At 35.9% G+C, this 25,117-nt stretch overlaps 1 protein-coding gene across 6 annotated transcripts in view; it reads right to left on the reverse strand.

The window, feature by feature from the left end:
- Nucleotides 1-25,117, reverse strand: part of ARHGAP39 (Rho GTPase activating protein 39) — a 444,016-nt gene that overhangs the window by 247,692 nt on the left and 171,207 nt on the right. Inside the window, exon 2 of one of the 6 annotated variants that reach the window (XM_072602783.1) lies at nt 3,580-3,638. The exons of the other annotated variants lie outside the window; for them this stretch is intronic. The gene's annotated coding sequence lies outside the window, so the exon portion shown is untranslated. The remainder of the gene's footprint in view (nt 1-3,579; nt 3,639-25,117) is intronic. 6 annotated transcript variants of the gene reach the window in all.

The raw sequence follows: 25,117 nt of genomic DNA on the forward strand, positions 1-25,117 counted from the left end.
GTATGCTTCAATCTGCATTCAGATGCCATAGTTCTTTCTCTCGATGTGGATAGCATTTTCCATTAAGAGTCTTTTGAAATTGTCTTAGATCACTGTATCACTAAGAAGAGCTAAATCTAAGCATGTCAGCCATTGCACAATGTTGCTGTTACTATGTACAGTATTCTCCTAGTTCTATTCATGTTACTCTGCATCAGTCCATGTAAATCTTTCCAGGTTTTTCTGAAGTCAGACTGCTCATCACTTCTTATGCAACAATAGTATTCCATTACATTCATATACCACAACTTGTTTAGCCATTCCCAACTGATGGGCATCCCCTCAATTTTCAATTCTTTGCCAACACAAAAAACAGCTGCTATAAATATTTTTGAACATGTAGGTCCTTTTTCCATGTTTTGATCTCTTTGCGATGTGGACCTAGAAGTAGTGTTGCTGGACCAAAAGTATACATAGTTTTATAGCCCTTTTGGGCATGGTTCAAATTGTTGTCCAGAATGGTTGGATCAGTTCACAATTCTATCAACAATGCATTAGTGTTCCATTTTTCCCATATAGTCTCCAATATTTTTCATTCTCCTTTTCTGTCATATTAGCTAACCTTATATGTATGATGTTCCTCACAGTTGTTTTAATTTGCATTTCTCTAATCATTAGTGATTTAGAGCATGCTTTTTCATATGACTATAGATAACTTTAATTTCTTCACTTGAAAATTGCCTGTTCTTTGATCATAAAATTACTTGTATTTGTATAAATTTGATTCAGTTCTCTATATATTTTAGAAATGAAGCATTTATCAGAGATAATGGCTGTAAAAATTCCTTCCCAAATTTCTGCTTCCCTTCTAATTTTGGCTGCATTGGCTTTGTTTGTACAAAACCTTTTTAATGTAAATGTAAACAAAATTATCCATTTTGCATTTCATAATGTTCTCTATCTCTTGTTTGGTCATAAATTCTTCCCTTCTCCATAGATCTGACAGGTAAACTATTCCTTGCTCTCCTAATTTGCTTATAGCTTTACCTTTTATGTCAAAATTGTGTATCCATTTTGATTTTATCTTGGTATATGGCATAAGATGTTAAGTCTATGCCTAGTTTCTGTCATAATATTTTCCAGTTTTCATCACATGAGTTCTTACCACAGAAGCTGGAGTCTTCGGGTTTATCAAATGCTATATTACTATAGTCATTAACTGCTGTGTCTTATGTACCTAACCTATTCCACCGAACCACCATTCTATTTCTTAGCCAATACCAAGTAGTTTTGATGATTGCTGCTTTATACTACAGTTTTAGATTTGGTACAACTAGGCCACCTTTCCTTGCATTTCTTTTCATTAATTCTCTTTATATTCTGGACCTTTTGTTCTTCCAGATGAATTTTGTTATTATTTTTTCTAGCTCTATAAAATAATTTGTTGGTAGTATGATTGGTATGTCGTTGAATAAGTAAATTAATTTAGGTAGAACTATAATGTTTATTATATTAGCTCAGCCTTCCCATGAGCAACTAATATTTTTCCAAATATTTAGACCTGACATTTTGTGAAAAGTGTTTTGTAATTGAGTTCACACAGTTCCAGGGTTTATCTTGGCATGAAGACTCTCAAATATTTTATATTGTCTATAGTTTCTTTATATGGAATTTCTCTTTTTATCTCTTGCTGCTGGGTTTGGTTATATGTAGAAATGCTGATGATTTGTGTGGTTTTATTTTCTATCCTGCAATTTTGGTAAACGTTAATTATTTCAATTAGTTTTTTTAATTGACTCTCTAAGATTTTCTAAGTCCACTATCATATCGTCTACAAAGAGTGATAGTTTTGGTTTCTCATTGCCTATTCTAATTTCTTCAATTTCTTTTTCTTCTCTTAGAACTAAAGCTAACTTTATTTTCTAGTACAATATTGAATAGTAACAGTGATACTAGACATCCTTGTTTCACCTCTGATCTTCCTGGAAATGCTTCTAAATTATGCCCATTACATATAATGCTTGTTGATGGTTTTAGATAGATGCTACTTATCATTTTAAGGAAAACCATATTGATTCCTACGCTCTCCAGTGTTTTTTAATAGAAATGGGTGTTGTAGTTTGTCAAAAGCTTTTTCTGCATCTATTGAGATAATCATATGATTTCAGCTAATTTTGTTATATCAATACGTCAATGATCCTGATAGTTTTCCTAATACTGAACCAGTCCTACATTCCTGGGACAAATCCCAACTGCTCATAGGGTATTATCCTAGCCTCTTTTTCTTTTTCAAACAAGTTTTTGATACTGATCTTGGGAAACTCACAAAATTATTTTGGAAATTAGTTTGGGACTCTTGTAAAAAGGGAGGCTAGAGTTCTAGAACTACGATCCTTTTATTTATGTCCTAAAAGGTTCCTTCCAACCCTAAATGTTAGGAATCATAAAATTTGAGTAAAGTTGTGTATAGTAAATTATATGTTCTAAGTCATTAATTAGGTTCAAGGATGCATTCATCAGGGAATATATTTCCTTAAGACAATATGGGAATGTAGGAAGAGGTAAGAGAAGAGTTAAATGTCTTCATTTTCAAAGTAGTTGGTAACTGAAATCAAGAAAAAAATTGTCAGTTTTCTTCAGCTACCTATAAACTTCTAGGAACCCCTCTATATCAATAATTATTGTTTGCTGAAATAACTAGCTCTAAGGGGCAAAGTCCCAAAGGAGACTAACAATGACTACCAAGGAACACAGTAGCACTTGAAAAGAGAGCTCAACAAAGAGTCAAAGGACACACACACAAACATCCTCCCTCTATGAAGGAGGAGCAACAAAATAAGCTAACAAAAATTAGATGACCTACAATTTAATCTAATTTTCATAGATAAAGTTACTCCCAATATCCCCTCACACAGTAATTCAAACTTTCTTATTGTTAAACTGAACTTTAAGAGTTGCAAGGGAAAAGTATTATTATGCTTGCGGTTAGGTAGAAGGGAAAGAGAGGCAAAAAATGACTAAGCAAATAGTTATAATAGTTTTGTAAAAAAGGTATTATTTTAAATTCTACAATTTCCAGATATGGCACAAAGATATTTTGAGCATAACAGATCAATCAGTTGCTATAAATCTTCAGAATAAAAAGTAAAATGTCAAATGGACAGTTTTTTAAAATTTGTGGTTACTATTACATTATACACTATTTATTTCCACAAGCCTTTAAATAGGTTGGGACACTTAACCAAACTCTCCCTCCCCTCCCCTTTCTCTACAATGTGTCAGACCACCTCAGCCTTACCACCCAAAGCTTATCTAATTATCCTTTAGCATTTATTAAGCACTTATGTCTCCAGAATCAGGTATAGCCTAAAATTTCCTGGCTCACATATGGAGAAATGACAACTCCCCAAAGAATGGGCAGTATGCACAAAGTTAGCCAAATTTGTAGTATACCTGAGTTGCAGCACAGCACCTGATAAAATTTCTCAAGATGGCCTATCAGAAAAGATACAGAAATACAAACTAGATGATAAAGAAGTCTATTTATTACAGGTTGAATGCTTGTAGACAAAATGTGGCAATTAAGGGACTCATACTTACCATATCTGATAATGCTCCTCGTTATAAATTCTGTATTTCAGCCAAAGTGGACAACTTAACTTCTCAGTTCAGAGGTGGGGAGATGGGATGTTAAGGAAGGGTAAAAGAAAATAAGTATTTACATGGTGAATAGTATATCTTAAGTGCTTTTACATATACAATCTCAACTGATCCTCACAACAGCCATGGGAGGTAGGTGCTATAATTATTTCCATTTTTACAGTTGAGGAAACTGAGGCCAAAAGGTTAAGGGATTTACCCAGGATAACACAGCTAGTAAGAGTCTGAGAATGAATTTAAACTTGAGACTTCCTGCTTCCAAGCCTAGCACTTCATTTACCGTATCACCAGCTGCCTCTATTCATGCCCTGAACTTTTCCCTCATTTTTGTTTCCACTATTCCCCTTGACTGCAGAAGTATTTTGAATGCCATGGGCCCACTAAGCCACCTCCATGTAAAATACTTTCATGCAGAATTCGCAGGTTTTTTCAAGGAGATTTCAATTACTATCTCTTGCAAGAAGACTAGCTTAATCACTCCAGCTGTCAATGCCCTTCCCCAGAAACTACTTGTGATTACCTTGTATATATTTGTAATTTAATTTTCCTTTCACATTTTGCTTCTGCCCAATACAATATAAGCTCTGAATGCAAGGACTGTCTCCTTTTGTCTTTGTATATCCCAGTAATAGGCAATGAAGAACTGAACTTGGGTTGTGGTTGAATAAGTAGAGACAAAGAGACATATCCCAAAGGTGTGGTAAAGGTGTTGTGAAGGTAGAAATAACAAAATTTGCATATGAATTGGCTATAGGGATGAGTGAAAGTGAAAAATCAAGGACGAAACCAAGGTTGCAGGCCCAGGTGACTGGGAAGGGGTGGTACCCTCTCATTTCTCACCAGTATTATTCCTTGGACTATATTATACCACTGTCCTAGGAAATCTCATCTCAGAAAACATACATCACCCTGAGAAGACTGAACCAACATCAATACCCTCACAGTATCTTTTATCCCTCTGACTGAAGGACCAAAAAGAGCAAAAAATTCTTCCTAAAGCCCCCATTTAAAAAGGGCTTCAAAGTCAACAAGGTCTTCATATCCCTGTACTCCTTTAAATTAGACTTTATCACACTTGTATTGGATATCTTCTGTCCTGCCCCTTCCCTTTTCTGTTTCCTTTTGTGTGCTTAGATTGTAATTCCACTGGATTGTAAACTCCTTGAGGATAAGGACTGCTTTTCTTCATATCTGTGTCTTCAGTATGTGGTACAGTAAATGTCTAATTAATATTTAACTGCATTATCTTTGCAATATGTTACTGTTCTCTTTTAGCTTGTATTTTATTTAGGATTTTGGTATCCATATTCATTAATGAAATTGTTCTATAATTTTCTTTCTCTGATTTTACTCTTCCTGGTTTAGGTATCAGTTACATATTTGTTTTATAAAAGGAGTTTGGTAGGATCCCTTCTTTGCCCATTATTCCAAATAATTTACTTAATATTGAAATTAGTTGATCATTAAATGTTTAATTGAATTCACTTGTAAATCCATCTGGTCCTGGTACTTTTTTATTAAGTAGTTTATTTACGGCCTGTTCAATGTCTTTTTTCTAAAATCAGTCTATTTAGATATTCTATTTTCTCTACTGCTAATCTAGGCAATTTGTAGTTTTTAAAGTATTCTTGAGGAAGACGGAGCCAAGATGGTGGAGTAGAAGGAAAACTCTAGCTCTAGCTCTCCCTCCATAGCCCATAAAATACCTGTAAAAAATGACTCTAAACAAATTCTAGAGCAGCAGAAGCCACAACACGACAGGGTAAAAGAGACTTCCAGTCCAAGACAGCCTGGAAGGTCAACAGGAAAGGTCTAACGCATCAGGCTCAGAGCAGAGCTCAGCCAAGCCTTGGCTGCACAGCACAGACAGGACTAGAGCAGGCTTCAGGGCATGGAATTGTGGGTAGCAGCTGTGGTTCCTAGATTTCTCAACCCACAAACACTAAAGACAGCTTCAAAGGTCAATGAGAAAGCTCTTTCACCTGGGTGAAAAGGGAACAGGTCTGGCCCCAGCCATGGTCCCAGGGTGGTAGCAGCATCCATTTTTGGCACCCTCAGCCTAAAGACCCTGGGGGGATCCAAGCTGCTGATCTGGGTCTCAGTTGTGAATGGCAGTCCTGGGGTGAGAAGGAGCACTAGCATGGTGGAGCTGGGAGGCTCTGGAAAGGGAATCCTACTCAGAGATCCTGGACAGAAAAGTGCTTGTGGTTGTTGCTCCCAGTTGAGAGTGCAGGTCAGGAGTGGAGTAAACTCCTCTCCCTTGTTTGGGCCACCTTGGAGGAATTGAGAACGTATAGGTTCCTAGAGTATACCCTCTACTTGACAAAGGACTCAAAAGTCAAGTAACTGACTGGGAAAATGTCCAGAAAATGGGGGGAAAATAAGACTATAGAAGGTTGCTTTCTTGGTGAAAAGGTATTTTTTCCATCCTTTCAGATGAGGAAGAACAAAGCATACCATAAGATGAAGACGTAAAAGTCAAGTCTTCTACATACAAAACGTCCAAAAAAAATATGGAGTGGGCTCAGGCTTTGGAAGAGCTCAAAAAGGATTTTGAACATCAAGTAAGAGAGGTAGAGGCAAAATTGGGTAGAGAAATGAGAGCAATGCAAGAAAAGCGAGTCAATAGCATGCTAAAGGAGACCCCAAAATAGCCGAAGAAAATAGCACCTTCAAAAATAGACTCACCTAAATGGTAAAAGAGGTCCAAAAAACCAACGACGAGAAGAATGCTTTAAAAAGCAGAATTGACCAAATGAAAAAAGAGATTCAAAAGTTCACTGAAGAAAATAGTTCTTTAAAAATCAGCATGGAACAGATAGAAGCTAATAACTTTATGAGAAACCAAGAAATTAATAAAACAAAACCAAAAGAATGAAAGAATAGAAGACAATGTGAAATATCTTACTGGAAAAACAACTGGCCTGGAAAATGGATCAAGGAGAGAGAATTTAACAATTATTGGTCTACCTGAAAACTATGATCAAAAAAGAGCCTATGCCTCATCTTCCAAGAAATTATCGAGGAAAACTGCCCCAATATTCTAGACCCAGTGAATAAAAGAGAAATGGAAAAATTCACCGATCAACTCCTGAAAGAGATCCCAAAGAAAAACCCTTAGGAATACTGCAGCCAAATTCCAGAGTTCCCAGGTCAAGGAGAAAATATTACAAACAGCCAAAAAGAAACAATTCAAGTATTGTGGAAATACAATCAAGATAAGAGAGGATTTAGCAGCTTCTACACTAAGGGATCAAAAGTCTTGGAATATGACATTCCAGTAGTCAAAGGAGATAGGATTAAAACCAAGAATCACCTACCCAGCAAAACTGAGTATAATACTTCAGGGGAAAAAAACGGAATTTCAATGAAATAGAGAACTTCCAAGCATTCTTGTTGAAAAAACCAGAGTTTATTAGAAAATTTGACTTTCACATACAAGAATCAAGAGAAACATGAAAAGGTAAATAGGAAAGAGAAGCCTTAAGGAGCTCATTAAAGCTGAACTGTTTACATTCCTACTTGGAAAGATGTCATGTGTAACTCAAGAGACCTTTTTCAATATTAGGGTAGTAAGAGGAAATATAAATATGTAGGTGTGTATGGGTGTATATGTTCATGTATATTATATATGTGTAAGTATGTGTATGTACATCTGCGTATGTGTATACATATATGTGTATATGTGTATATATACATAGAGGGCACAGAGTGAGCTGAATATGCAAGGAGAATACCTAAAAAAGAAGAATATAAAATTTTACTATTGAATGGAATGTACTAGGAATAAGAAAAAGGGAGAGGTAGAATGTAGCACATCATCTCACATACAAGAGGGAAGAGTGGGGAGATGAAAGGAAATAATTGAGCCTTACTTGCATGGGATTTGGCTTAAGGAGGGAATAACACACACTCTATTGGATATGAAAATCTATTTTACCCTGCAGGAATGCAAAGGGACAGCAAATTGGAGAAAGGGATAATCAGAAGCAAACACTACTGTGGGAGGACAGGTCAAGGAAGAGAATGGAATAAACAAAGGGCAGGACAGGACAGATGGAAAAGTGATTAGCCTTTTACAACATAAATATTATGCTGCTTTGCACTGTTACATATGTATGACCTATATTGAATTGCTTGTTTTCTCAATGAGAGGGAGGGAGAGACTATGAAACTCAAAGCTTTAAAAATGAATGTTAAAAATTGTTTCAGCATGTAACTGGAAATTAAGCTATACAGGCAATGGAGCACAGAAATCTATTCTGCCCTACAGGAAAATAGAAGGGAAGGGGGATGGAAGAAGGGTGGGTAATAGAAGGGAGGACAGACAGGAGGAAGGGGTGGATGGGATGCTGTCCTGGGGTGGGAAGGGGGAGAGATGGGGAGAAAATTTTGTATTCAAATTCTTGTGGAAGTGAATGTTAAAAACTGAAAATAAAGAAATTATATATTTAAAAAATAAAAAATAAAGTATTCTTCCATTTCACTTAAATAATTTATTATATATTTAAAAGGAATAGTAAGGTATACATAGCAGATCTGCAGTTTCATGTACAATCATCTTTTTTTCTATTCTACTATTTTATGGAAATGCTTGTTCTATTTCTTAAGTTCAGAACAAAATAAATGTTTAACTCACTGACTTGCAAGTAGTAATAGGGAAATTCAAAAGAGAGGAGAATTTGGAGAGAAAGATGACTTCTGTTCTGGATAAGATGCCAGCTAAAGAGGTGCCATAGAAAAAACAAAGTATCTCTATCTTCCTGGCCTTGAATAGCTTAATGGGACCTTAGAAGGTCCCATTAAGCCTCATTCTCATGCCCCTGAATTTTGCTACTTTCCCCTATGTCACATTATCAAAATGAAGACAAACTATGAACATCTGGGTAGAGGAGGTAATTAGCGTAGGGTTCATATTCTTCTTGGAGAGGCTAATCAACCTGTCCAGGATCACACAGCTTGTATCATTACTATGTATCAGAAGCAGGACTTAAGACACTGGTCCTGAGGTCAGTTCACAATCTACAACACAGAAAGCCAGAAAGGACTACTTCAGGAATTATCTAATTGTAAGATTGGAAGGGTCCTAATTTTAGATATCAGGAACTAAGTGCCCCAGGAAAGGAAGGTGCCAAGCCTTAGATGATCACAATAACAAAAACAACAAACAGTATCTATATAGTGCTTACTTATTTGATTCTCATAATAATCTTATGTGTGGGATGGCTCAAATCCCTACTTAAATTAATTACTCAGAGGCCTCTCAAAGTGATGACAGAAAGTTGATTCATTTGATTCTCAAGAAGCGGGGCAATTCCTGTACCAGTTCACCTGGAGTAGGAAAAGACAAAGACAAAGAAAAGGCAGTGATTTATGTAGACCCTAACGCAAGTCCCTCCTCCCCGCACTGACCATTATTCTCATTAGCTGAGAATATGATCTTACAATCTAGATGTGAAATCTAACCAATCCCTTTTGAAATGAAGACATCGAAGAATTATGTAAGTTTTATCCAATCACTGAGACCCTAATGTACTACACAGTTTTATATCCTTATATGGAATTATTCTACTCTAAAAATATTGTAACCTTGAGCTTCTCGGTCTTACCTCACCCCTGGGAGAAGAATTACAATCTGAGAAGTCTTCACTAAACCTATTCCATTCATTTGTAAGGTAGGTACTATGCTATATCTGTTTTGCAGCTTAGGAACCTGAGGCAGACAGAGGTTGTGACACAATTAAAAACAACTGAACAACAACCACTAAGTGTACCCCTAGCCTGACTTTGACCCAGGCTAGGTTTTCACAAATAACACATAGGAGGCCCTGGAGCTTTTGGACTCCAGCCTCTAATAGGTTCACTCTTGATCTGGTCAGACAGGAAGACAGCTTTGGAGGGGTTAATAATCTTACTTTATTCTAGTCTATTCTTCTCAAGAGGGTTGCCAATAATGGGAATACCAACTCCACCATTCCCTCATCACTCTTCTCACAGGAGCCAGCATAAAGGGGGAGCAACTATCAGGATGTGGTCAATCGAGACAAGCCAGCATTACAGTTTGTGTACTCCCCTAAATCCCCTCGAGCCTCAATAGGGGCTGGTTGAGACAAACACAGATTCCCCCCAAGCCTTGATGGAGGCCAATCAAGGTATGCACAGCATTCATTCCAACTTGTGCATTCAAACCTAAGTTTCCCACTTACTGCCCACCAGCTTTACAGGGCGACAGACAAAGGAGGCATACTGCCAACAATTTCACATTAGCTCATCCCTATATTTCAGTGTGCAGTCACGTGGATATTTACACTTTAAGGCACAAATATTTATATTATTTATCATTATATAACACTATACGAGCATGGCAGAGATGTTTTGAACCACGATAGTGAGAATTCATAGCTAACACCTGGGAATACACATTAGAATCCACCTGACTTATACTAGGTCCAGGTTTCATCCTCAAATCTTTACTATCTCTCACCCCCAAGGTCTATCCATTCCAACTTTGTAATATTTCTCAAATACACCACCTCTCTCTCCTCTTATAAGAGTACACCACTCTACTGCAAGCCCCTGTCACATACACCTGGAATACTGTAATGGCCCGTTAGTGGGTCTCTCCCGGTAGGCATCCAAGTTTTCTTCCTGAAGTGTAGATATGACTATGTTACTCCTTTCCTCAAAGAACTCAGGTGGCATTGTAGCATCTCCAGCATCAAATAGAAAAATTTTCTCTTTGGCATTCAAAGCCTTTCACAAACTATCTCTCCCTAACATATACCTGGCTTCCTTCAAGTCCCAGCTAAAATTCTACTTTCCACAGGAAAGTTTTTCTAATCCCTTTTAATTCTTGTGCCTGTACTATGTTAATTATTTCCAAATATCTTATATATAGCTAGTTTAAACATATCTACTTGCAAGTTGTCTCCCTTATTAGATTGTGAATTCCTCGAGGATAGGGACTCTTTCTTTCTTTCTTAGAATTCAGCACAGTAGATGCTTAATAAATACTTCACTAATCACAGATCACATACCACCATGCTAAAACAAAGTAATTAATCAAGCTCTACTAATTATACTACAAGGCAACAAGAAATCTATTGGTGGTAACAGGTATGAATAGAACATTGTTTTCTGTCGTTTTCAGTCATATACAATTTGTTGGGACCTCATTTAGGGTTCTTTTTGCAAAAATACTGGTATGATTTGCCATTTCCTTCTTCAGCTCATTTTACAGATGAGGAAACTGAGGCAAGTATGGGTTGAGTGACTTGCCCAGGACCACATAGCTAAAATAATCTGAGGCTAGATTTAAACTCATCAAGATGAATCTTCCTGACTCCAGGCCCACATATAATATACAGTTATTGAAAGCATTCCACTTTAAAGAAGGCAGATAAATAGCCTTAAATACACTTCAAAACTACTTTAAATACAAATTACATGTTTTCCATAGGATTAGGATTTTGAATCTCTTATTTCTAAACATTTGCTAGATCTTTTAGTCTGCCGGAATACTACAAATGCCATAAGAAATTAAGTTGTCCATTTGACACAGCTGTGGTACAAAGACTGGCAGGAAAAATGACAAGATTAGCCACCCTATGATCAGTCCAAAAGGCTTACCTACATAATCCCTCATTCAGGTTTTGAAGTTATCACTCTAAACATTTACCCAGGAGAAAATTATTCCATGAATGTTAATGTTTAAAATGAGATTCAAAGGGTCATTCTAGGATTGAGACATCAAGAATAAATTTACTCCTAGTGTGAGACACATAATGTGTAAGATCCTAAAACTGAAGAAGTCCTATTTTCTACATAATATTTTTAGTTTTATAACTGAAAGGACTTTACTGGAATGGTTTTATTCATGTAACACTGCCTATGATGCTGAAGATGATATTTTAATTTCCATTCATAGATCTTATATCCTAACAACAAAAATAGTCCCATAAAACTAATGCTAACTGAGCCCACCTAGGTCAAGAAAAATGGCCACAATATGACCTATAAGAAGGATGAGGATGACAGAATTTGTTATAAGGTTTAGTGCAGTGTTATAAGATTCTCTGACATAAGGTTTAGAATATGCTTTTTAAATCTTAATTTGCCTAACTTCTGGCTTCCACATAACATTTTCTTCCAGGATAATCCACAAGCCAATGAAGCTAAAAATTTACATTCTGATTAAAGTTAAAAGCAAATTCACCTACTTTATAGATAATATCATTGAGTTCTAGAGCTATTCAAACTGTCCAAAGGAGAGCAACAAAAATAATTCAATTAGGTTGGGAGACAGGGTTGTTAGGAAAAGCAATAGAAATTTAGGATGGATCAGTTTCAAGGTAAGAAATCTGGGAAGGTGTTTTATACAAATAAGTAAGACATTCTTACTTCCATTAACAGCAGAAAAGAAGTTTTAATAGCAAAAGTATAAATTTTTAAGTTAGCCATTAGGAAAGAAGTAGAATGGGAAACACTGGATCCAATTTTCCTTTGTTCTCTGTTCCAAAAGGCATTACGAACAACCAAAGAAAGAAAGTATAAATACAGAAAAGGCTGCATAAACTACAGCTTTACACATTTTAAATAACAAGATTTTTTTAAAAACTGTAGAGAAGTGCTTTAAAAGAACTATCTAGAGGCAGAGAGCCTGGAAGGCTTTGAAATCTCATTAGTATAATTAATTCCATGCCTTCAAGGAGTGTGACATATTAGCAGAGGGTTAAGAAGCAAACGAAGCAACCAGCTAAACCTTGTAAGAATACACAAAGAATAAATTATGACACCTCAAAGTAAGAAGGAGTCTCAGAAAGCATCCATGTCCAAGACCCACTTGAAGCAGGAATGTAGTCTACAATACCCCAAACAAATGCTAACTGCCTCTACTTGAATACTTTCAATGACAGCAAGCTCACTACATCTCGTAGAACAGGCCATTCAACTATTTTTGTTCATCTACAGAATGAACCTTATTTTTTTTAGTCTAATTGGCTCATTTTATAGATGGTAAAACTGAGGCCCAGGTTTTTGAAGTACCTTTCATGATGTCACACAAGTACTAAGTAGCAGAGCCATGACTCAAATTCAGTACTTCTAACTGAAAAGCCAGGGTTCTTTCCACTATAGCCAAATTCTAGCTCACTGTAATTTTTCCCAGTGCTCCCAGTTGTGCTCTCTGGGGTCACACACACACAAAGAAACAACTCCTCTTCCACAGGATATTCTTTATTTTTCTTTTTTTTTTAATTTTAATTTTTCATTTTTAACACAGTTTATAACATAAAACAATTTAAACTTTTGGTCAGGTGATACTTCTTTTTACAGCATTTACAACATGGACCACAAAAGAATTTTTTTTTTAAACATTAACCAACTGAGACACAAATAATATTTATGTTGCTAACTTCACAAGCTCTTGACGTAAATGTCTCCACAGTATTACTAAGAATTAAAGGACCATTAATTATTGTTGTTGGCTAAAGTCCTATGCCTCATAGCTTAATTTTAGGCTTAACCTTGGATGTTCCCCTACCAATAATCTATAATTGAATAGATCTGGTATTAAGCTTACAAATCTTATGACTATAGGAAATTGCCAGCAAGAGTAGGGACATTGCAGGGATACAATATCTCCCCAACTTCATGTCCATTCCAGGCAGGATTAGATTATCCACTTGCATTCAGTCAGGCTTAAAGTCTGCCAGGTGTCAGTGGGGAAATTGAGTCAGGACAATCCTACCTCAGCCCAAGCTGAACAGATGCTCTCCTACCCTTCCCATGAGATCACCTTTTGTAGTTCATACCAGCATCTCACCAACTTACTGGCATCATGGATTAGAGGCTCAGATCACCTTTCTTGCTACCCACACCTGGAGTTAGACTCAGGATATTCTTTCAAATATTTTAAAACATCTATACTGTCTTGCATAAGTTTTTTCTTATTTAGAGTAAACATCTGAAGTTCATTTAACTAGAAAGTTTCTCTTTCTGAGTAAAGGTTTCAGATCAAATGTGAGAAGTTAGCTGGGTCAAAATAAGATCCTTCTGGGAAGAGCAACTGCAAACCAGAAAACAAATGGTATGTGTGCACAGCATGGGAAGGTCTTTTGGTCACCCCACAAATCATCATCACCACCAAAAGAGTAAACTTCTGGAATGGAGAACAGCTGTGTGTATGTCATTCCTGCAACACAAGAGTTGCAGGCAGTTGGCTCTCCCTGTATGCCGCATACACTTCCAGGGCCCAGATGTCCACTTTTGTCCCCAGGGGTCATAGGCAAAACCAAAAGTGGTTGATAGGCATGTTCAAAACATGACTAAGAAGAAAACAACATTAATACCTCCTATTTACTCAAGACTGAAGTTTACAAAGAATTTTTCACACATCTACACTGCAGAGATGGTAGTCCAAGTACTATTACAGCAAGTTTGCTCATAAGGAAACTGAGGCTTGGTCTAGTGGCTTTGACAAGGTCACAAAGTTAGTGTCAGAGTTGACACTTGAAATCAGGTCATTTGAGTTTGTGTCTACTATATTTTCCATTACAACTCCATTTCCATTTATCATGATTTAGCTCAATCTGTGATCCAATATGACTATATACCTTACACGTCCAAGCTTGTCATAAACTCATGCCAATCTAGGGGCAGCTAGGTGGTGTAGTGGATAGAACACCAGTGCAGGAGTCAGGAGGACCTGAGTTCAAATCTCACCTCAGACACTTGACACTCACTAGCTGTGTGACCTTGGGCAAGTCACTTACCCCCAATTGCCTCATCCTGGGTCATCTCTAGTCATCCTGATGAATATCGGGTCACTGGATTCAGATGGCTCTGGAGGAGAAGTGAGGCTGGTGACCTGCACAGCCCTCCCTCACTCAAAACAAAGTCATGTGCAAGTCATGTCATCACTTCTCTGATGGCATGGTCTTCCTCAGCAATGAAGGACAAACACACACACACACACACACACACACACACACACACACACTCATTCCAATCTACTTTTCACAACTACCAAGCCAAACTAGAAAACATCATTCAACAAAAAAAGACCAAGAACTCTTCCATCTCTCCAGAAATGCTTAGGATTATTCTCTCTGAATGAAATGACAGATACGTTAACTTTCATTCACTTTACTGAATTAGTACTTACTTATTAAGAACATGATACATACAAGAGAAACTGTGTGAGAAGAGGAAAAGAAAAACAAAAACTGTACTGTTTTTGTAACTAATGAAAACAATCCCTGTCATAAGGCATGTATGGGTTAAAATCATAATCCAACAATATGTTGTTTACAAGAAGCATATTTGAAATGGGGGGATACACACATGGTAAAGGTAAAAGATTGGAGCAAAATATATTGTGCTTCTTCTGATGTAAAAAAAGCAGGAGTAGCAATAGTAATCTCAGCAAAAGCAGAAATAGATCTAATCAAAAGAGATAAAGAAGGAAACTATATCCTGCTAAAAGTCACAATAGACAATGAAGGAATATCACTACTAAACATATATGCTCCAAGTGATATAGCATCCAAATTCTCAGAAGAAGTTAAGGGAGTTACAGGAAGAAATAGACAGCAAAACTATACTAGTGGGGGACCTCAACCTTCCCCTCTTTGAGTTTGATAAATCTAATTTCAAAATAAACAAGAAAGAAGTTAAGGAGGTGAATAAAACTCTGGATAAGGTAGATATAATAGATCTCTGGAGAAAACTGAATGGGGCTAGAAAGGAATATATCTTTTTCTTAGCAATTCATGGCACATAAACAAAAATTGATCAAGTACTAGGACACAAAAATCTCACAATCCAGTACAGAAAGGCAGAGATAGTCAATGCATCTTTCTCAGATCAAAATGCAATAAAAATTATATGTAATATAAGGCCATGGAAAGATAAACCAAAACTCAATTGGAAACTAAATAATCTAATCCTAAAGAATGAGTGGGTTAAACAAACAATCAATAACCTCATTCAAGAGAATGACAATAATGAGACAACCTACCAAATATGATGGGATACTGCAAAAGCAGTTCTGAGCGAAAGCTTTATATCTTTGAATACCTACATGAATAGAGAAAGAGGAGATCAATGAATTGGGCATGCAGCTGAAAAAGCTCGAAAAAGAACAAACTGAAAATCCTCAAGTAAATACCAAATTAGAAATACTGAAAACCAAAGGAGAGATTAATAAAATTGAAATTAAGAAAACTATTGAAATAATAAATAAAACTAAGAGCTAGTTTTATGCAAAAACCAATAAAATTGATAACCTTTGGTCAATTTGATTTTTAAAAAGGAAGAAAACCAAATTACCAATATAAAAAATGAAAAGGGTGAACTCACCTCCAATGAGGAAATTAAAACAATAATTAGAAACTACTTTGCCCAACTTCATGCCCATAAATTCAACAATCTAAATGAGATGGATGATTACTTTAAAAAATATAAATTGCCCAGATTAACAGAAGAGGAAGTTGAATACTTAAATAACCCCATCTCAGAAAAAGAAATTGAACAAGCCATCAATGATCTCCCTAGGAAAAAATCTCCAGAGTCGGATAGATTTACAAGTGAATTCTATCAAATATTTGAAGAGTAGTTAATTCCAATATTATTGGACTATTTGGGAATAGACTATTTGGGAAAACTGGAGAAGAAGGAGTCCTCTCAAATTCTTTTTATAATACAAATATGGTTTTGATACCTAAACCAGAAAGAGACAAAACAGAGAAAGAAAATTATAGACCAATTTCTCTAATGCAAAAATTTTAAATAAGATTTTAGCGAAAAGAATATAGCATCTTTTCACGAGATTAATACATTATGATCAGGTAGGATTCATACCAGGAATGCAAGGTTGGTTCTATTAGGAAAACTATTAGCAATATTGATCATATCAACAACAAAGGTAACAGAAACTACATGATTATCTCAATAGATGCAGAAAAAACTTTGGACAAAATACAACACCCATTCCTATTGAATATTGGAGACCATAGGAATAAAGGGAACCTTCCATAAAATAATAAGTAGTATCTACCTAAAACCTTCAGCAAGCATTATATGCAATGGGGATAAGCTAGATGCACTTCCAATAAAACCAGGGGTGAAACAAGGATGTCCATTATCACCACTATTATTCAATATAGTACTAGAAATGTTAGCTGTAGCAATAAGAGAAGAAAAAGAAAGTGAAGGAAGTAGAATAGGCAAAGAAGAAACTAAGTTATCACTCTGCAGATTATATGATGATATACTTAGAGAATCCCAGAGATTGAAGTAAAAAACTACCTGAAATAATAGACAACTTTGGCAAAGTTGCAGGTTACAAAATAAACCCACACAAATCTTCTGCATTTCTATACATTAATAACAAAGCCCATTAGCAAGAGATAGAAAGAGAAATCTCATTTAAAGCTAGGGTAGACACTATAAAATATTTGGGAGTCTACCTGCCAAAACAAATTCAGGGACTATATGAACACAACTAAAAAACACTTTTCACACAAATAAAGTCATATCTAAGTAAGTGGAAAAATATCAGTTGCTCATGGGTAGGGCAAGTCAATATAATAAAAATGACAATTCTACCTAAATTAATTTATTTATTCAGAGCCATACCAATCAAACTATCAGATAATTATTTTCTAGAGCTAGAAAAAATAATATCAGAATTCATCTGGAAGAACAAAAGATCCAGAATATCAAGGGAACTAATTAAAAGAAATGCTAGGGAAGGTGGCCTAGCTCTACCAGATCTCAAATTGTATTATAAAGCAGCAATTATCAAAACCACTTGGTACTGGCTAAGAAACACAGGAGTAGACCAGTGGAATAGGTATTCAAGACACAGTAGTCAAAGAATATAGCAATCCACTGTTTGATAAACCCAAGGACCCCAGCTTCTGGGATAAGAACACACTGTCTGACAAAAAATGCTGGGAAAACTGGATAACTGTGGTGGAAACTAGGCACAGACCAATGCCTAACACTGTACAGAAGAATAAAGTCCAAATGGGTACATGATGTAGGTATAAAAACTGATACTATAAACAAATTAGTGGAACAAAGAATAGTATATTTATCAGATTTAGGGAGAAGGGAAGAATTTTTGACTAAACAAGAGACAGAAAGCATTATGAAGTGCAAAATGGATAATTCTGATTACATTAAACTGAAAAGTTTAGCACAACCAAACCCAATGCAACCAAGATTAAGAGGGAAGCAGAAAACTGGGAAAGAATTTTTGTAACTGGTTTCCGTGATAAAGGCCTCATTTCTAGAATATATAGACAACTGAGTCAAATGTACAAGAATACAAGTCATTCCCCAATTGATAAACAGTCAAAGGATATGAACTGGCAGTTTTCAGAGGAAGAAATTAAAGCTATCTATAATCATACAAAAAAGTGCTCTAAGTCACTATTGAGTAGAGAGATGCAAATCAAAACAACTCTGAGGTACCACATCACACTTATCAGATTGGCTAACATGACAAAACAGGAAGATAATAAATGTTGGAGAAGATGTGGGAGAGTTAGAACACTAATTCATTGCTGGTGGACCTATGAGCTGATCCAACCATTCTGGAGAGCAATTTGGAACTATGCCCGAAGAGCTACAAAAATGTGCATACCCTTTGACCCAACAATACTGCTTCTAGAACTTTATCCCCAAGAGATCATAAAAATGGGAAAGGGTCCCACATGTACAAAAATATTTATAGCAGCTCTCTTTGTGGTGACCAAAAACTGGAAATCAAGGGGATGCCCATCAATTGGGGAATGGCTGAATAAATTGCGGTATATGAATGTAATGGAATACTATTGCACTACAAGAAATGATGCACAGGAAGACTTCAGAGAGGCCTAGAAAGACTTATAAGAACTGATGCTGAGTGAAAGGAGCAGAACCAACAACCACAGTGTGCAAGAAATTTTTCTGGTAGACTTCGTACTTCATTGCAATGCAAGGACTTAAATAATTCCCAATGGTCTCTTAAGGCAAAATGCCTTCCACACCCAGGGAAAGAACTGTGGAATTTGATTACAGAATGAAGCAGACCATTTTCTTTTGTATTACGTTTTGGTTTGTTTTATGATTTCTCCCATTCATTTTCATTCTTCTATGCAATACGACTAAGGTGAAAATGTATTTAATAGGAATGTATATATAGAATCTATATAAAACCGTATGCCATCTCAGGGAGAGAATGGGGTGGTAAGGGGGAAGGGGGGGAATCTAAGAAATGTGGAAATGACTGTAGAACACTGAAAACAAATAAAATAATAACAACAAATAAGGCATGTATAACATACTAAAGGGAAATAAAATGTGCATAGAAAATTAAATACAATATATATATAGTAATTTCTACTAATAGAGTGATCCAAGGTAAACTACATAAAAGATGTGGCATGAGCTGAGCTCTGAAGGAAGTTACAAGTAAATGAGGGATGAAAAGGAACTACATATTAATCACTAGTGCAAAGATACAGAAATGGACACTGGAACATCACATATGGGGAGATAGTAGGAAAGCCAATTTGGCTGCAACATAAAGTACATGGAAGAGAAGAAAGGATAAGTCTGAAAAATCTGGGTTATGGGAGAGGTAGGCTATGCTATATTAAGAAGCACTTTAAAAGACAAGAAGAAGAATTTGTATTTTATTCAAAAGGCAAGACATAGGCACTGAAGATTTGAACAGGAGAGTGGGTGACAGTTAAATTTGTGCTTTAGGAAAATAAATTTTGTGAAAGAATGGTTTCAAGATAAGTAGAGGGTGGGAAACAAATTAAAAGGCTGTTGAAAGTCTCTATAACATAATATGGATAACAGTGTGGGTGATAGCTGTATGACTGTTGTTAGGGTAACACTGAAAAGAATACTATAGTTGAGAAAGTTACTATGAATGAAGGAAGGAAGCATTTATTAAATGCTTACTATGTGCAAAGCACGAAGAACCAACAAGATTTGGCAACTGATTGGATGTGAGGAGAAAGAAAACTCCCAGGTAGTGGACTTGAGAGACCAGAAAGATGGTAGTGTCCTCAACAGAAAGAAGTAAGACAGAAATGGAAAAATTTTGGGGAAAGATAATAAGTTGTACTTTAGACATGCTGATATTGAAAACAACTGAGACCTTCTCAGCTGAATATTTCTAATAGCTAGCTAGAGATCCAAGACTAGAGTTTAGGAAACAAAGTGCAATGGATATAAGACAGCTGGGAGTTATCAGAGGCAGGAAGGTAGCACAGTGGATTCCAGCACACTCTGGGCTGGAAAACCTGAATTCAAATCCAGAATCAGATACTGAAAAGTTGTGGAATTCTGGGCAAGTAAGTCACCCGGTTTCGTCTACTGTAAAAATGGGGATAATAATAGCACCTACCTTGTAGAGTCTTTGTGAGGATGAAATTAGATATTATTTGTAAAAGTATGTAACATGAATCCTAGCTCAAAAGGGCACATTCTCAAAGGGGAGAAGATGAGAGGGGAGGGGAGAAGAAGGAAGGGAAGACGAGGAGAGAACAGGGCTCAGGAAAACTGGAAAACACTATGGCAGAAACTATGTATAGACCAACATCTCATACAGTACACCAAGAAACAGTCAAAATGGGAACATGATTTACACATAAAGGGTGATACCATAAGCAAATCAAATGAGCATGGAAGAATTTATCTGTCAGATCTATGGATGAAGGAAGAATTTAGAACTAAAGAAAATATAGAGAGCATCACAGAATCTAAAACAGGTAACTTTTGTTATTTAAGATTAAAAAGTTTTGCACAAAACCAATGTAACCAAAATTAAAAGGAAAGCAGAAAACTAGGACAAAATTTTTTACAAGTATCTCTGATAAAGGCCGCACTTTCCAAATATAGAACTGAGTCAAATTTATAAAAATACAACTCATTCCCCAATTTAAAAATGGTCAAAGAACAGGCAATTTTCAGAAGAAAAAAAATCTATCTATAGTCATAAGGGAAAAAAATGCCCTATATCACTGCTAATTAGAAAAATGCAAAATTAAAACTCTGAAGTACCACCTTACACCTATCAGGTTGGCTAATATGACAGAAAAGGAAAATGACAAATGTTGGAGGGAATGTGGGAAAATTCGGAGATGAATGCACTGTCTGTGGAGTTGTGAACTGATTTTGAACCATTTTGGAGAGCAATTTGGAACTATGCCCAAAGGGCTACAAAACTGTGTATACCCTTTGGTCCATCAATAACAATGCTTAGGTCTGTATTTCAAATATGGTTAAAAAAAAAAAAAAAAGGTGGGGGGGAGATCCTATTCGTACAAAAATATTTATACCAGCTCTTTTTGTGGTGGCTAAGAATTGAAAGTTGGGAAATTCCCATCAATTGGAGAATGGTTAGACAAGCTGTGATACATGATTGTGATGGAATATTATTGTGCTATAAGAAATGACAAGTAAGATGGTTTCAGAAAAACCTAAAAAGACTTACATGAACTGATGCAGAGTAAAGTGAGCAGAACCAGGAGAACACTGTACACATTAACAGCAATACTGTACAACAAAGAACTGTAAATAACAGTTATCCTCAGCAATACAATGATCCAAGACAATTCCAGAGGACTAATAATGAATTATCTGTCTCCAGAGAAACAACTGATATTGTTTGAATATAGACTGAAGCATGCTATTTTTCACTTTCTTTCATTATTTTTCTTTTGAGACTTCTTGCACAAAAGAACTAATATGGAAATGTTTTACATGAATGCACCTGATTGTTTACCATCTCAGGAAAGGGAGAGAGGGGACAGAATTTGGAATACAAAACTTTAAAAAGAGTGTTAAAAAATTTTTAACATGTAATTGGGAAAAATAAAATATATTAAAAAGGAAAAGGAAAAAAGAAAAGGGCCAGGACAAAGCTCTGGGGCATACCCACACATGGAGCTGGGATACAGATAATGGGTGATCTAAAAGAAGGTAGAAGGCAAACAAGGCAAGATCAGTGGCAAGAAAATCCAGGAAGGGGATAATATCTAAGAGGAGATGGCAAAAAGTATCAAATAACTACCCCCTTAAATCAACAAGCATTTATTAAGTACTTACTACATACCAGGCACTATACTAAGAAGTAGAAAGAAGGAAAGAAAGAAAAGCAGAAATAGAAAACAAATCAGCTGATCATCTCCTAAAAGGATCCTCAAAATGAAAACTTCTAGGAATATTACAGTCAAAATCCACAGCTTCTGGATCAAAGAAAAAAAGAGTAAAAGCACCAATAAGTCACAGTGTCACACAAAATTCATCAGCCAACACAATAAACAAGAGAAAAACCTAGAATGTGATATTCCAGAAGGCAAAAAATCTAGGCTCAAAACCAAAAACAGTTTTCCCAGAAAGAGTGAGTAGAATTCTGTAGAGGGAAAAAAACGGACTTTTAATGAAAAAGAAGACTTCCATGCATTTCTGATGAAAAGTTCAAAGAGAGAAAAACATAACATTCAAACACAGATGGTTATAGAATTATACTTCACCCAACAAGAAAAAAGGAAAGAAGAGGATTAAGGAAGTGAGTGAGTTATAAGAAGGAAGACAGATTAAGGAAAGCACTAGTCAGACGCAAAACAAACACCTAAAAGGGAATGGTCAGGAAAAGAGTAAAGGAAATATAAGAAAATAGGATGAAGGGAAAGAAACAACTAGCAATTATGACTATGAATGTGAATGGAATTAATTCACCCATAAAACAGAAGAAGAGAGCAGAATGAATTAGAAATCAAAATCAAAGTATCTGTTGATTAAAAGAAACACTCTTAAAACAGAGAAAAATACAAAGAGAATTTTTAAAGGGATTGGAACAGAAATTTATTATTCTTCAGATAAAGTAAAAAGGGTGTGGTAATCATGATCCCAGACAAAGTAACAGCAAAAGTAGACCTGATTAAAACAGAAAAACATCAATTTGCTAACAGGTGCCCAGACAATGAATTAATATTAATACTAAACATAATGACAAATATGACAAATGATGTGGCATAAAATTTCTTCAACTAAAAGTGAAATAAGTTACAGGGAGAAATAAACAGCAAAGAGGCAGCTAGGTGGCACGGTGGATAGAGTCCCAGCCCTGGAAGCAAAAGGACCCAAGCTTAAATCTAGCCTCAGATACTTAATAGCTATATGACCCTGGACAAGTCACTTAGCCCTGGCTTGCCTCCGTTTCCTCATCTATACAACAAGTTTGAGAAGGAAATGGCAAACCACTCCTGTATCTTTGCCAAAAAAACCCAAAATGGGGTTACATAGAGCTGGATATGACTGAAAAATGAATGACCAACAAAAACAACAACATTAGAAGGGAGAAGGACATGAAAAAAACTTAACGACGAACTATTAAGAACATACAAGTTACCAACCCAAAACACAGCAGGGAAGTGACCATTCCATGATCATCAGGTCAATACAAAGCAACTTCAGTAATAATCATCATTAGTCAAGCAAGCAGAATTTCACAATTAATAAAGACTTTTAAGTTCATTGTTCTGTACATAATGGTACAACAAATGTTATGGCTAAAGTAGTCCAAGTTTTGAAAAGCTAATTCGTTTTATAATCAGAAAAATCTGACGAATCTCACAACCAATAAGTACAATAATGCTGATCTGTTACTGACTGTGCACCATAGCTTGAAAGAGGGTATAGCAAGAATTGGGGAGGTGGGGAAGTGGGAAGGAGAAGGCTGATCTTAGACTAGGTAGGGAAATTGTTTCTCAAAACAACACAGACTATTTAGGATTTCCAAAAATGGGATACGAGTGAAAATCTGCCTTGTTTTTGTACTGATAAGAAGAAGAGGAATTCCGATTCAATTCCTAGTAACTCGCACCTAAGAGATACCTGGCACTGGTCCTCAAGGGAATGAGCATTCTTCAGTGATAACATAGAAGCAGCAACTCCTTGGCAGAGGATTTGGATGTGAATCTCTGGGTTGTGAAAAAAATACTTTGTGAATCTTAAAGGGATTCATATAAATGAATTATTTTTTTTAAATTACTAACAATGTTTCTGTACTTCTCTGAGTCTTTCTTCAACTGTAAAATTAAAGAAGTGAAATAGATGATCTCAAATTAAAGAAGTGAAATAGATGATCTCAAGATCCAACAATCTATGATACAATAAGATTTATACTTCATGTATAGACCTCCAGGCTACAAAAATTAATTAAATACACTAGCACAAGGTTATCTATAAATAATACTGATGATTACAGTAACAGTAAAATACTCCATACTTATATAGTGTTTTCAATTTTACAAACCACTTTCTTCATAGCATCCTTACCAGGCACAGAATACAAGTATTACTTTTCCCTTTTCACAGATGAGAAAATTCAGGTTCAGAGATAAAGGGACTTACCATGGTCACATAGCTAAAAAATGTTAAGGCTATAATTCAAATCCAGGTTTTCCCATTTCAAAACACCTTTCATAAATGTGAATTAACTGAATTTCCAAGGAGGCTGTGAAACCCTCTATTTAGGAAGTGTTAAAGAAAGGTTGAAATTGACCTCTTTGCAGTGAGTTAGAAGGCAGATAACTCACATTTGATAAAAAGGATAATCACCCTGGGAGTCCACACAGGAATGTCAAAAAGGAGTTTACCATCTCTTGAGGAAGTCAACACTGATCTCCAAACCTGATGTCTTAGCTACTAGAAATCAGGCATAAAACATTTAGGAAAGATTGAAGGCCTGAAAATCATAAACACCACAGAATGGGCCATGTTAAAGAAAACTATTTGTCCAAGAAATAGGGGAAACAGCTCTGTTGGTTAAAAAAAAAAAAAAGTAAATAAATAAATGAAAATTTAAATTAAAAAAAAAAACACCTACTCAAAATTTGGTATTAAAAGCCCAGATCTTTGTGGGATTTCCCCCCCCCCCCCTCCTCAATCTTATGCCACAACAGGTGGCAGGATATGAGAAAAGCAGAGTCCTTAAACAAATACAAATGGGTGCCAAAGAAGAAGTTGTGCTAATGGAACAACTGCTAGCTGCCATAAAACCTTCCCATACATTCCCCTTTCTCTGTCACTTAAAAGAAAATTGGTACTTGTGTTGAACATAACCACCGTGAACTTTCTAAAGGACTAAGTGCCACAATAATTTCTCAAGCTACAATCTACCTTGAAGGATCTTCAAATCAAGCTTTTGTGACCAGTTATCCCAATTAATAAAAAATTTACAAGTATACTTCACAGAAACAGAGATATAAATACCCATATGCATAGAGCATATGTGGATATACATAAAATATATATGGATATGGGTGTGTGTGTGTGTGTGTGTGTGTGTGTGTGTGTGTGTGCACATGTATGGAAACTCCTACCAAGCAGCTTGGCACCTTCTGTTGCTCAGTTACCTCTACCAAATGTGTCAGATGCTGGTTGTGAACCTAGATGTTTGTGGCAC

Source organism: Notamacropus eugenii, chromosome 4 (genome assembly GCF_028372415.1).
Source record: "Notamacropus eugenii isolate mMacEug1 chromosome 4, mMacEug1.pri_v2, whole genome shotgun sequence".
Taxonomy (NCBI): domain Eukaryota; kingdom Metazoa; phylum Chordata; class Mammalia; order Diprotodontia; family Macropodidae; genus Notamacropus; species Notamacropus eugenii.